The sequence below is a fragment of the Triticum aestivum genome, chromosome 5A (assembly GCF_018294505.1).
Source record: "Triticum aestivum cultivar Chinese Spring chromosome 5A, IWGSC CS RefSeq v2.1, whole genome shotgun sequence".
Classification (NCBI taxonomy): Eukaryota; Viridiplantae; Streptophyta; class Magnoliopsida; order Poales; family Poaceae; genus Triticum; species Triticum aestivum.
This window is the reverse complement of record NC_057806.1, coordinates 210,858,425-210,873,392: the sequence shown is the minus strand read 5'-3', so window position 1 is coordinate 210,873,392 and position 14,968 is coordinate 210,858,425.

Below are 14,968 nucleotides of genomic sequence, written 5' to 3'. Positions count from 1 at the left end.
TAACGGCAAGCAAATTGAACAAATCATCTCCCACAACTACTTTGTGTTCTACTCGTGCATAGAATCTACGCATAGACCTAGCTCATGATGCCACTATTGGGTAACGTAGCAATAATTCAAAAATTTCCTACGTGTCACCAAGATAAATCTAGGAGATACTAGCAACGAGAGAGAGAGTGCATCTTCATACCCTTGAAGATCGCTAAGCAGAAGCGTTACAAGAACGCGGTTGGTGGAGTCATACATGCAGTGATTCAGATCGCGGTCGATTCCGATCTAAGCGCCAAACAACGGCGCCTCCGCGTTCAACACACATACAACCCGGGGACTCCTCCTCTTTCTTGATCCAGCAAGGGGAGAGGAGAAGTTGAGGGAGAACTCCGACAACACGACGGCGTGGTGGTGATGGAGCTCGTGGTTCTCCGGCAGGGCTTCGCCAAGCGCTACGGAGGAGGAGGAGGTGTAGGAGAGGGGGAGGGGCTGCGCCAGGGGAAGGGTGTGTCGCTGCCCTCTATCTCCCTCATTATATATAGGGGGAAGGGGGGTGGAGGAGGCACCCTAGGGTTCCCTAGGGGAGGGGCGGCGGCCACAGGGAAAACCCTAGATGGGTTTGGGCGCCCCCACCCCTAGGAAACTTGCCCCCAAGCCGGGAGGGGTGGCTTCCCTAGGGGAGGCGCCCCCACCTCTCCAAGTTACGTGAGATGGGGTGGGTGGGCGCTCAGCCCCTTAGTCGGCTGATGTGCCCCCTCCCCTTGGCCCATAAGGCCCCCCAACGCTTGCCGGGGCCTCCGAAACCCCTTTCGGACATGCTGGTCGTCACCCGGTACCCCCGGAACCATTCCGGACTCCAATACCCTTCGTCCAATATATCGGTCTTCACTTCCGGACCATTCCGGAACTACTACTCATGTCCGGGATCTTATCCGGGACTCCGAACAACCTTCGGTAAGCACATACTATTTCCCATAACAACTCTAGCATTACTGAACCTTAAGTGTGCAGACCCTATGAGTTCGGGAACCATGCAGACATGACCGAGACATCTCTCCGGCCAATAACCAATAGCGGGATCTGGATACCCATATTGGCTCCCACATGTTCCACAATGATCTCATCGGATGAACCACGATGTCGGGGATTCAATCAATCCCGTATACAATTCCCTTTGTCTATCACAATGTTACTTGCCCGAGATTCGATCGTCGGTATCCCCATACCTCGTTCAATCTCATTACCGGCAAGTCTCTTTACTCGTTCCGTACCGCATGATCCTGTGGCTAACTCATTAGTCACATTGAGCTCATTATGATGATGCATTACCGAGTGGGCCTAGAGATACCTCTCCGTCACACGGAGTGACAAATCCCAGTCTCGATTCGTGCCAACTCAATAGACACTTTCGGAGATACCCGTAGTGTGCCTTTATAGCCACCAAGTTAAGTTGTGACCTTTGGCACACCCAAAGCATTCCTACGGTATCCGGGAGTTCCATAATCTCATGGTCTAAGGAAATGATACTTGACATTAGAAAAGCTTTAGCAGACGAACTATACGATCTTGTGCTATTCTTAGGATTGGGTCTTGTCCATCACATCATTCTCCTAATGATGTGATCCCGTTATCAACGACATCCAATGTCCATGGTCAGGAAACCATAACCATCTATTGATCAACGAGCTAGTCAACTAGAGGCTTACTAGGGACATGTTGTGGTCTATGTATTCACACATGTATTATGGTTTCCAGTTAATACTATTATAGCATGAACAATAGACAATTATCATGAACAAGGAAATACAATAATAACCATTTTATTATTGCCTCTAGGGCATATTTCCAACAGTCGGTACCTGTGAAGAAGTCATGGTGCCTGTGAAGCTTGCCGCCCCTGACACTCTCACGTAATAAGGAGTTGGGGTTGTACATGCCCCGGAGTCTCAGGAGCGCCGGCCTCAGGCCCTAGGGCTCCCTCCCACGCATAGTGGACATCACTTAGCTCCGTGCTGGTGAGAAGACTTGAAGACCCGAAGACTAGACTAGGTGTCGGACGCGGCTTTTTGCTTTGGATCTTTCTTTCTATGTCTTTGCTTTCTGATTCTATACTTAAGTTATAGCTGAATTTTTATCGATGCGCGCGGGGGGTGCCTTTTCTCGTTCGAGCCGTTTCTCGCCTTCTGGATCTTGTTTGGTTTGGGACTCACGTCCATCGCCTTTCCCTTGCAAAGCTCCTCGCGAACCGAACCACGCAAAGCACATGCTAGCACTACGCCTGGTGCTCACCCCTTGCGGGGCCCCCTCAAAAGGGGCGATAAGCTCCGCAGGATTCTCAGGAACTCGTCGCCTCATGATCCAACCCTAAGTTGGCGCTGACTAAGGTAAACCACGTCGGGAAACTCACCCCCAGCTTCATGAGCTCACGAGGACACATACCCACATTGCATAGGAAAGTAAAAACTGCATTTTGCTTACACGAGGGGCTCCTCCTCTCAAAATGCTCTTACAAGTTTTCCAAGGGCCATGCCTGAGTTTTGCATGCAGAATAAAACAACAGGAGAATATGGGATCAGCCAGAGACATCGCTCACTGCATCGTCCATGGACGCGTCACTCGCATCATCATCATCTCCGTCGGAATCATCACCACCGTTGGCGATGCCCCCATCGCCGTCGTTGACCACGTCACCTTCGTTTGTGATGACCACCACCCCATCATTCTCCGAGGTGAAGGCCCTGACCAACGCGTCGACATGGTCCTCTACCCAACGCGCCAGGTCGCCCCGGATGGCCATGGGTACATGGCCAATGGCAGCATCGAAGTCAAAGTTGGTGTCGGCGTTCAGAAGGTGGCTGAAGACACGGGAGAAGGCACGCTGAAGCAGGCCACGACCCCTCTCCTCCACAAGCTGCCAAGCTCTGGCAGATTGAGCCTCCAGGCGCGTCACCACCTCGGTCAAGAAGATCAGGTGGCTGGCGTAGTCACTTGAGTGAGGCGTCGGGGCGTTCTCGTCGCAGATATAACCCAGGGCGGTGTTGGCCTTGTTCTGAAGGTCTTCAAGCATAGGAGCGTGCTCGCGCTCCAGCGTCCGGCATTGAAGCACTTCCTCCCTGTTTTGCCGTGCGACGACCTCGGCATCATCAACTCGTTTCCAGAGGGAAGACAGCTCGGCGCGGGCGGAGGCCAAGTCTTCTTGCGCCGTGACCATGGCGGCAGCTGTGGCCTCTGCACGCCTCTCACCCTTGTCCAACCTGGGCCTGAGGGCGGCGGCCCTGCCCGCACCCTCCTGACCAGCGACCTTAAGCTTCAAGTTGTACCTACCCTCCAGATCTGCGCGAACCTCGGCCACCTGACGATTGATCTCCTCCTCAACTCTGGCCTCGTGGGCCCCGACGACATCTTCAGCTTGAGCGATTTGACGCTCCCTCGTCTCTAGTCGCTCGAGCTCGAGGCTGTGTTCCACGGCTTCTAGGGCCAGCGTCTCCTCGCGCTGTCGGACCTCCTATTCGTCCGTAGGCGTCCCCCTCATCGACGCAAGGGCGGCCCCGTGCGCCTCGACCTGCTGCTCAAGGGACGCACTCCAGGCCTGGAGCTCCCACATGCGCTCCTCCGGAGCCTCACGGCGCCAATCGGCCTCGTGAGCTTCTTCCAAAGCTCGCGAGCGGGCCTCACTAGCAATCTTGAGGGACGCCTCAGCCTTCGTGTTCTCGAGGTCGCGATGATAACGACCAAGGTTGATGGCCACTCGTAGCTTGCGCCGCTCCTCCACCAACCGAAGACCTTCAGCCTCAAGACGCGAGTTGACACCAGCAAGCTCTTCACCAAGGCGGTTCATTGCGCCCATCTCCTCCTGGAAGATCTCGTGGCGGACCACGCTGTGCTCGCGCTCGAGATCGAACGCTCGACCCACCTCGTCCTCCACCTTGGGGGCTGTGGGTGGAGCATCAAGTGGCGCACCACCTCCCGGTTGGGGGCTGGGGGCTGGCGCGGTCCCAGGCGCCAGCTGACCCTCGCGAGGGGCCCGAACTGAACAAGACCCGCTGATTGAAGAAGACTCCAGGATCGAGGCTAGCCAGCTACCAACCGTGACCAAGGGAGGAGCCATTGGCACGCCTTCTGCGCTCCGAGCAAGGCCGCGAAGAAAAGGACGGCGAAGGCGCAAGCTCCGGGCGCCTTGATGACGGACCAACTCCCCTAGCTGACCCCACGCTGTGGGTAGCGTCCGAGCCTGTAGCGCTGGAGCTTGGCGGGCGTGATGGGATGAGAGGGAGCTTCTTCTCTGGAGATTTCGCGGCCTTAGCAGAAGGGGACCTGAGGGGACAATCATCAGGAAAGGAAGGCGGCACATAGAAGATCACCAAGATAAGGTACTTACTCATCGATAGCGATGTACTTCCATCGCTTCAATGGCCCGAAGATGTTGCTGCCACTGGGGGATCCCTTCCTCTTGCGAAGCTCCTCGAAGTCCACACAAAGGCGACCGAAGCGCTGGACGTGACGGCCGGCGCGCGGCGGAGCCGAAGAAGAACCAAGAGGGATAGCCTCAGGGGAGCCCGGCTATGGCGAACAACCCGGCTCTTCCTCGCTGCGACCTCCCGAGGCTCCTGGAGCCCCGGCCTCGGGAGCCGCATGCCGCATCTCGTCAGCGACCAGCGCCTCAGGAGGGGCGTCGCAAGCTCCCGAGGACAATGACCCCGGATTACCGCTCGGCATGTGCTCCTCAACATCTGAGCAGCCGGCCACTGTCGCCTCTCGCTCCCCCGCACCGTCACCTGGGGTGAGCTCGGCACCAGCGGCAAACATTGGGACCACGATGACGGGATTCTCGTGGGGCCCCACCAAACCAATTGGGCGCAGCCCCCACTCATCAAAGGAAGGCATGTCGGCGGCAAAGATGACCTTGTTCTCGCAGCGGTACAACATGCAGCTTTTCCTGGGCATCTCGTCTGGCAGAGGGACACCAGATAGGACCATGAGCACCCTTTGCCGTGCAGCGAGAGGGATCCCCTTCGCCTGAACCCTCATGTTGTCTTGTCTGCTGAGAAAGTCCCACATCGGGCAAGAATGGCGCTGAAGCAGAGCAACTCGACGCCTGACGAACTCCCTCACCACCATGGGCGCAGTCATGCCAAGGTCCTTCAACCACCTCAGCCTAGCCCAGATGGGGGCAAGGCAGGGGCTCATGAGCTTCTGATGACCCCAGCCTGAGTTTGGAATAGCAGGCCCCACCGGATCTTGGAGCAGAGGGTTGAGCACGTCGGCATCAACAAACACCCATCGCGTGCGGAACTCACTCGCGGATGAAGGGAGCTCGAAGTCGATCGGCATGCCTGTTGTCGCAGCCACAGCCTGGAAGCCCACACACCCTGAGCTCTGCCGGGCACCGGTGAGATGCAGCGAGAAGAAGTGGCGGAAGAGTGCCACGGAGGGGGTGATGCCCACCATGGCCTCACACACGAAAGCAAAGATGGCAAGAAGGGTCACAGATTGAGGGTCGAGATGGAGCATGTGGATCTGATAGTGCTCGAGCACCGCATTGAAGAAGGTGGAGAAGGGAGGAAGCAGGCCAGACCAGAGGGCGTCAATGAACATTGGAACCTCAGTGACTGCCCGAGCCATGCTGGAGCGAGACGCAAGCCAGGCCGGCGTCTCTCCCCACTCGTTGAAGCTAGAAGTGAGCATGGGGCGTACCTTGCCCATGGCCTCGTCGTTGAGCACCCGAGGCTGGTCGAGCGCCGGCTCGAAGGATGGAGGCGCAGTTGGCAAGGACAGAGGTTTCTTCCCCTTTTGAGCTTGCTTCGGCGCCATGGCGGTGAAGCGGGAGGAGCGCTGGTCGGACTAGGGAGGCGGAGCAGGTCGTCGAGGAAGTAGGGAGATTGGAAGATTGGAAGAACTAGACGCGGAGAGGGAAGAATAACTGTGCAAGAAGCGGGGCCGCATAGCCAGGAGGATTCAAGGGCAGCGTGGGGAAGTGGAGACGCCCACGTCCAATCAACCACCATGCGTCAACCGAGGCCGCAGGCTTTAGGGGCCCGCGGTGCTCCGAACTTGACCCTTGGCTTTGCCGCGAAGCCAAGCCCGTGCGCACCTTGGGCCCAGGGGCTACTGTCGGTGTTCTGGGAACAGGGGTCCCCAGACTTGCCTGCCTGCGGCCCGCGGCGTGGCGGAGCCAGCAGGTCGTGTGGCCCATCTTCACCAACAAGGCACCTAAGACCCTCGCGAGGCGGGCGATGCAAGACCTCCTCCTGAGCGGCCTAGTCAGGTAGGCTCGCGAGGGGTGGAGATATCAAGGCAAGGCGAACCTCACAAGGCTCTCGTGATGTGAGCCATGACGATCGACACCAGGCGGGCACCAGTGCGCGCAGCATCCTTGTTTCCTCTTTGGTGCAAAGGGGTCAAGCGCAGCCGCAGAGTACCGAGGCATCATGCAAAGGTTGCCATTTCGATGCAACAAGACCAAGACCATGGACTGCAAGACGGAGGTCATCGTGGAGCCCAAGACGGCATCACCCCAGAGCCTTTCATAGGCGAAGACTGCTTTTATCAGGATAACTTGTACTAGTTGTCCCCCTTCAAATTAGCCTGCCATTGTTGGCTCCCTTCCCGCTCGATATTTGGGAAGAGGACTAGGGCCTCTATAAATAGGACTAGCCACCACCATAGTAGAGAGATCGGATGAGACCCAGAGACACACCACAAGCTCATACGCACAAGAACACCTCAATCTTAGGAGGTTGTTCTTCCCCTTGTATTGTTCATCATCAGCCCAAGAGGCAATCCACCACCACCACACTGGAGTAGGGTATTACACCACAACGGTGGCCCGAACCAGTGTAAACCCCGTGTCTTTCTGTGTTGTGAGTTTGTCGAGTACGTCCGCAAGATCTTAGCGAGCTAGAGCGTAGATCGGTAGGAGGAAAAGACTTCGCACGCACCCCAGTGTTTGAACCTTAAGGGTTAGCCGGAGCCCCACATCCGATAAAACTGAACAACGTTTTACATGTTTACAATATCCCGATGAGAGACGTGTTCCTGCTGCTGTTTGTGCTTTCACTAGTTTTGCATGTGTTTGGTGGTCTGAACATTGTAGATTATATCCTATTCCAACTACTTGGGCTGCTTTGAATACTGCTATGCGTACTCGTTGGGTTCCACCATATTATCAACGTGAATTACTTCAAAAATTGCAGCGTTTAAGACAAGGAGCAAATTTTGTAGAAAAATATATCAGGAACTACAAACTGGCATGATTAGATGTGGTATTCTTGAGGAGAATGAAGCTATGCTTGCACATTTTATGGGTGGATTAAATAGAGAGATTCAGACCATTCTAGAGTATAAGGAGTATACTAATATCACTAGTTTATTCCATCTTGCTTGTAAAGCTGCACGTGAAGTGCAGGATCGACAGTCATTGGCGAGAACTAACTTTTCTGTAGTTCGATCTTCATCATGGACACCACGTGCATCCTCTACTTCCACTGCACCAGAACCTCCATCAGGTGCCACCTCCAACCGTGATACAAGAAAGCAGGCACAACCACCACTATCTGCCAAGAGCACACCTGCTGGGCATGCGCAGAGTTCTTCTTCTTCCATGGCATCAACAGGGCACACAAGTGATATTATTTGGCGTCGTTGTAAGGGAAGAGGACATTTTGCGAGAGAATGAAAATCTCAGCGTGTGATGATTGTTACTGAGGATGGTGGGTATGAGTCCGCTAGTGAGTATGATGAGGAGACTTTGGCTCTTATTACACATGAAGAACACGGTGGAGATGATTCTGATCATGAGACGCGATACATGGCTGCTGAAGATGCTGACAGGTATGAATGTTTAGTTGCTCAACATGTTTTGAGTGTGCAGGTTACACAAGCTGAGCAAATTCAGAGGCATAATTTGTTCCATACAAAGGGAGTTGTGAAGGAACGTTCTATTTGCGTCATCATAGATGGAGGGAGCTGCAATAACTTGGCTATCATGGAGATGGTGGAGAAGCTATCTCTCACCACAAGACCACATCCACATCCTTACTACATCCAATGGTTCAACAACAGCGGCAAGGTTAAGGTAACACGTACTGTTCGTGTGCATTTTAGTATCTCTACATATGCTGATTATGTTGATTGTGATGTGGTACCTATGCATGCATGCTCCTTATTACTTGGTACACCATGGCAATTTGATAAAAATTCTGTACACCATGGTAGAAACAACTAGTATACTCTTGTTCATAAGGATAAAAATATTACTTTGCTTCCTATGACTCCTGATTCCATTTTGAAAGATGATATTAATAGAGCTAATAAAGCAAAACAGGAGAAAAATAAGAGTGAAAATCAGATTGTGGCAAAAGAATTTGAGCAACAAATGAAGCCTAATAATAAACCATCTAGTGTTGCTTCTGAAATTAAAATTGAAAAGTGCATGTTTACTTCCCACCAAATATGATATTGATGATTTAGATTTTAGCAAATCTGTTTGCTATGCCTTTGTGTGCAAAGAGGCATTATTTTCATTCGAGGACGTGCCTTCCTCTTTGCCTCCTGCTGTCACTAACATTTTGCAGGAGTTCGCTGACGTCTTTCCACAAGACGTGCCACCGGGATTACCACCTCTTCGAGGGATTGAGCATCAAATTAACTTAATTCCTGGTGCATCATTACCCAACCGTGCACCATACCGTACCGATCTAGAGGAGACGAAGGAGATTATGCATCAAGTACAGGAGCTGCTCGACAAAGGTTACATATGCGAATCTCTTAGTCCTTGTGCCGTTCCTATTATACTAGTGCCTAAAAAGGATGGTACGTCATGTATGTGTGTTGATTGTAGAGGCATTAGTAATATTACTATTCGTTATCGTCATCCTATTCCTAGGCTAGATGATATGCTTGATGAATTGACTGGCTCTACAATTTTCTCCAAAGTTGATTTGCGTAGTGGATACCATCAAATTCGTATGAAATTGGGAGATGAATGGAAAACATCATTTAAAGCTAAGTTTGGTTTATATGAGTGGTTGGTCATGCCTTTTGGGTTAACTAATACACCTAGTACTTTCATGAGACTAATGAACGAAGTTTTACGTGCTTTCATTGGACGATTTGTGGCAGATCTTTGGAGGAACATTTGGAACCTTTACGTGTTGTTTCTATTGCTCTACGTGATGCACGTTTGTTTGGTAACCTTGGGAAGTGCACCTTCTGCACCGATCGAGTATCTTTTCTTGGCTATGTTGTTACTCCACAGGGAATTGAAGTTGATAAAGCCAAGATTGAAGTTATTGAGAGTTGGCCGCAGCCCAAAACGGTCACACGAGTGAGGAGTTTTCTTGGCCTCGCTGGATTCTATAGGAATTTTGTGAGAGATTTTAGCACCATTGCTGCACCACTCAATGAGCTTACAAATAAGGATGTGCCTTTTGTTTGGGGTACCACACAGGAAGAAGCCTTCACGGCATTGAAAGATAAGTTGACACATGCTCCTTTACTCCAACTTCCTGATTTTAATAAGACTTTTGAGCTTGAATGTGATGCTAGTGGAATTGGATTAGGAGGTGTGTTATTACAAGATGGCAAACCTGTTGTATACTTTTTTGAAAAATTGAGTGGGCCTAGTCTAAATTTGTCAGGACCCCGATTCCAAGTCACATCGATCTAGCTGGTAACACCTCATATCACTTTGCGGCCTCATGCATGGTATTCCCACGGGTGTCGCCTTACCATGGCTCGGGGCCGTTTGCGCCTTTTGGCTCACATATATGATAGTGTCGCTAGCATCCATATGACGGAGAACCCGGGCCGACATGGCTAGTCGTGAACCCAAAGCGACACTAGCCCATGGAGACAGGCATACATGAATCAACTTCGAGCATGTCGGTCAGCAGCGTGTGAATCCAGGCTATAGCACTGGGCTAACATGACTCCAGTAAACCGGGCTGTAGCAGGCTAGGCAGGACTCCGGATGTCACCGCGTGACATTTCCCCGAAGGGACAAACACATGAACAAAGTGAAACACATGCCGTCCGGTCAAGTGTCGTGAGCAGTAGTGCTGGGCTAGCAGGACTCCGGTGAACCGGGCTGTAGCGGACTACTATGGCTCAAGGAAGCACTAGACTACATTTCCCCATAAGAGAGGCTGCCAAGGATAAACGACTAGATTGTCGGATCCCACACATACCAAGCATTTCAATCATACACACAATATGCTCGATATGTGTAAATAGAACATGGCATCACAACAAGACTCTACGACTCAAGTATTTATTCACTAGGCTCCGAGGAGCGAGATATTACAAACATGGGTCTCATGACCCAACAATCATAGCATACAAATCAAAGCACATGCGGAAGCTTAACATGTCTGGGGATAGACATCTACAAATGAAAAGGGCTGAGAAGCCTGACTATCTACCAGATCCTGCCGAGGGCACAAGATCGTAGCTGAGGTAGCAAGCTAAACGACGAAGTCCACACGGAACTACTAGCGAGACTAAAGTCTCTCTGCAAAACATAAATTAAGCAAATGTGAGTACAAAGGTACTCAGCAATACTTACATCAGAACTAGCTACATATGCATCGGTATCAACAAGGGCGGTGGTGGAGTTTGACTTCAGCAAGCCAACTTTGACTCAGTGGCTAACCTGAACTATGACTGCAAGCAACTCTTTTGAGGTGGCGCACATGAGTCCACATATTCACCATTCAATACACCACTATGGATCCGCTCCCGTCTCCCTACAGAAGGCCATCCATAGCACTCACACTTATCTTGCGAGTTTTAGAGTATCCACTTCCACTTGTCTATGAACTGTTATAGGCAACCCAGAAGTCCTTTACCGCGGACACGGCTATTCGAATAGATCATTTATAACCCTGCAGGGGTGTACTTCTTCACACACGCTCTCGTCACTTACCACCATGTACATGTTGTGTATCTCGGCAACCTTCAAGCGGAAGCCTGGCGAGGGAGTCGGCCACGACCTGACTAACCACACGAGCCTCTAGTCCAGGTTTATCGCCTATTCGGGTTCCATCCATGAGGAGATCCGGCCGGAGTTTCGCTCACAGCCCCAAACGATATGTGCAGGGTTCCCGAGACACCAAATGGGCGCCCGGTGCACCGTGCCACGGTGTATCTACCGCATTATAGCCCACCCCTAGGGTCAGCGCTATGCACGGCCGCCAACACATATCCTACAAACACCAGAAACTAGTTGCAACTCCTGGACAGAGGACAAGGGCAGTTAATAAGTCGAGAGGGTCCATTGGTTTCGGGCCCAATGCGTGGTAGTAGCTGGTCATGGATCACAAACACATAACTCAGTTCCTAAGAATGGTTTCAATGAGACAACCCACCATGTACTCCTACATGGCCTCTCACCGCTACCTTTACCAAATCATGTTCACACACTTAGCTCACACACAGTAGGACATGTTCATCACTGTTCCAATTCGTCCCCGATGAATCAGACCTGACACAACTCTAAGCAATAGCAGGCATGAAAAACAAGCATGAATGAGTTGGCACATCAGGGCTCAAACAACTCCGACTCATGCTAGTGGGTTTCATCTATTTACTGTGGCAATGACAAATCATGCAGAGGATAAGGGGTTCAACTACCGCAACAAGTAACAGATGAATCGTTGTTGTCCTAATGCAGTAAAAGAGAGCAGGAGCGAGAGAGTGGGCTTGTATCGGAATGAACAAGGGGGTTGTGCTTGTCTGGCACTTCTGAAGATAGAATAGCTCTTCATCAGTGTCATCGATCACGTCGTCGGAAACAATGTCTATTGAGAGGGTGCAATTACCGGCAAACAAGGAAGAATACAATCAATGCAATGCAACAATATGATGCATGATCATGACATGGAAATATGTTGTGATTTGGGCTAATGCAACACAAAGTCATTTAAATTGAAGTGGAATTCAAAACTATATCAAATTCCAACTCCAAACCTATTATGAAATTTGCCCTAATCATGTTTCATCCTAAACAGTGAGGTTAACTTGCTCAAACATGCATGAAAATTGTACAGATGGATTCCTTGAATTTTTTTGATAATTTTTCATATATAAATTATTTCATTTGGAGTTACGGTTGAATTTCTATGATTTTTAGAAGTTTAAACTGTTTTCTGGATTTTCCTGATTTATTTTAAATCCAGAAAATCAATTACTCCATCAGCATCACGTCATGACGACGTCAGCAGGTCAACAGGGGCTGGTCCAGGTCAAACCTTACCAGTGGGGCCCACTGGTCAGTGACCCGGTGCCAGTTCGTCTCACAGACAGGTGGGACCAGTCAACGGTGACGTCAGCGGGTCAACTGACGTGCGGGGTTGATGCAGAGCATCCCACGTTCATCCCCATGTACACTCCGACTACTCTCCAAACCCCAAGTGGACATATGACGAGACCTCGAACATACGCCATTGGACACAACGTGAACTCGCTCCTCTCCGAACCATCACTTTCTACATGTGAGATATGGCTACTACCTCCAACGTGTTTTCTATGCATGATCAGGTGCTTGGAGGAAAGCCACGAAGTCACCACATCCAACGGAACAGCTAGCGAGGTCGCCAAGTACAAGGACCAAGAGAAGAAGCTGCGCGAAGCTACAACCACCGGACGACCGGCCCAGCCCGGACGTCCGGCCCCTGAGGACCCGAGCCGAACCTACGGACGACCGGAGCCACCGGACGTCCGACGACTCCCAGCGCCCAGACGACCGCCAGACACCAGACGTCCGACACTCTCCAGCGCCCGGACGACCGACGCCGACCGGACGTCTGACACCACCTGTCCAGAGCCAAAACGCCGGACGTCCGACATGCACCGGACGACCGGACCCTCGCGACCCACCGGACGTCTGGTACCTGTCGGACGTCCGACGCCCGTGCACCCGCCAGTGTGTTGGGCCGAAGCCACTTACCCTTTAATTCGCCTAGACTATATATACTCCTCCACCTCCACCATTTGAAACTTAGCGTTGTGATAGCTCATTTGAGAGATAGAGCTACGCTCATCCTTTACGGATCTACTCCATGAGAGAGACCGCGGCCCCTCTACGGAGAAGATCCCCTTGGATTCAAGACCCCCTCTTGGGTGACCCCATCAAGACCTCCTCACGGAGAAGAACCGGTTACCGTGTATCGTCCGTTGTTGACTTTGGATCTTGTATCTCTCTTTGTGTTTCGAGGATCTAGCACATGTGTGATCTATTTCTTGTTGGTTGAGTGTTTCTCTTGTGTTTCCCCTCGTTTTCCCCCTCATGTTCTTTGTGTTCCTCGTAGGGATCCGCTCCTTTCGTGAAAGATCGGCCATCTAGGGTTCCACCCTACATCATCTTGGATCAGAGCTTTGGTTTATCACGAATTTGGAACCTCCCCGTTGTGTTTTCTAGCCTAATTTTGTTGTGTTCTTCCCCAATTTCGAAAATCCCCACCAAAAATAGCCCCAGTTTTTTTGTGATTTGTTGGTTTGATGATGTTTTGTTGATTTTGATCCATGTATTTGCTTGGTTTCGAGTGGATCTAGCATTTCCCCAATTTTCCCCACTTTCGATCCACGAAATCTCATCAATTTTGACCCCAAAATCCCCAAATTCCGCCCAAAATCGCGTCCCGAATCTGAAATCTCGCGTTGACCCCAACCACCGGACGACCGTCACTTTACCGGACGTCCGGAGCCCCTGGAACGACCGGACGTCCGTCATCCACTGGATGACCGGAACCCCTAACCCGAATGGAAATTAGCGGATTTCCGAGCTCACCGGACGTCCGGCCACCGGACATCCGTCCATTAGCGGACGTCCGCTACCTGTAGATATCAACTTCGGCTGATTTTTGTTTCGGCCATAACTAATTCATCCGAACTCCGATTTTGACGTTCTTTAGCTCGTTTTGAAGCTCTTGACATCCTCCTTCCCACAAAAATACCACCAACATCTTTTGACTCCATCAAATTTTAACAATTTTGGTAGCTTTGCCTAGGGCTTCCACCACATCATCCGCTACACCATCTCCGACTTCCGCAACCTAACCAATTTTGTTTCCCCATCGCATTAGTGGTTGCTAGAGCGGTGATTTGAGTCTCCTAAGGTGTCTAGGCTACTTAGGGATGGTTGCTTCTTCTTCAACCACCACCACCACTTCCGCATAGGCTTGACCACTATACACTTCCGCCACCCCAACTTAACCCAATTTTGTTTGTGTTGTGAGTTGTGTCTCCTAAGGTGTTTCGGCTACTTAGGGACCGTGATTTCAACTCCGACACCGTGTATAGTCCACCACCATAACCTCCACTTCCGCATTGCCTAGTGCAACACCACCGCATTCCGCTACCACCATTTGACGTTTGAGATTTTGAGTTCGCGGTTTTTCCGTTTCCTAAGGTGTTTCGGCTACTTAGGGACGAGTCTCCATCATCTTGTTATCTCCATCAAGATCACCACCACTCATCATCACCGCGGACGGTAACCTCCATATCATCTTGGTATCGTGGTACCCCTCCATTGTACATTCCCCTTGCAATTGCATTGTTAACCCCTAGCCCATTTTGTGTTACTTGCCTATCGAGACTAGCCATTTGAGTATTGCCGGCAAAGTTACTTGTGCAAATTAGTGATCTACACCATACATTGCATACATACCATATCATATTTGGTATCATCATATACAATTGCTACCTTGGTTTGTGCATTTCGCAAAGTGGCCATACAAAAAAAGAATAAGATTTTAAGCAAAGAAAAAGAGTGAACAAAGAGCTTGTAAGAAAGTGCCATAGCATCATACCACATTGTCATATAATATCATCTTGGATCATAACACCGGGAAGCATATATACATAGCATACTTGGGATAGAAGTCGTTGCATTTTTGTCTCCTATAGGTTGTGCACAAGTGTCGTATCCGCCTTTGGAGCAATCGTGCTAGCGTCTCTCTAGAGTTGTGCAACAAGAGCA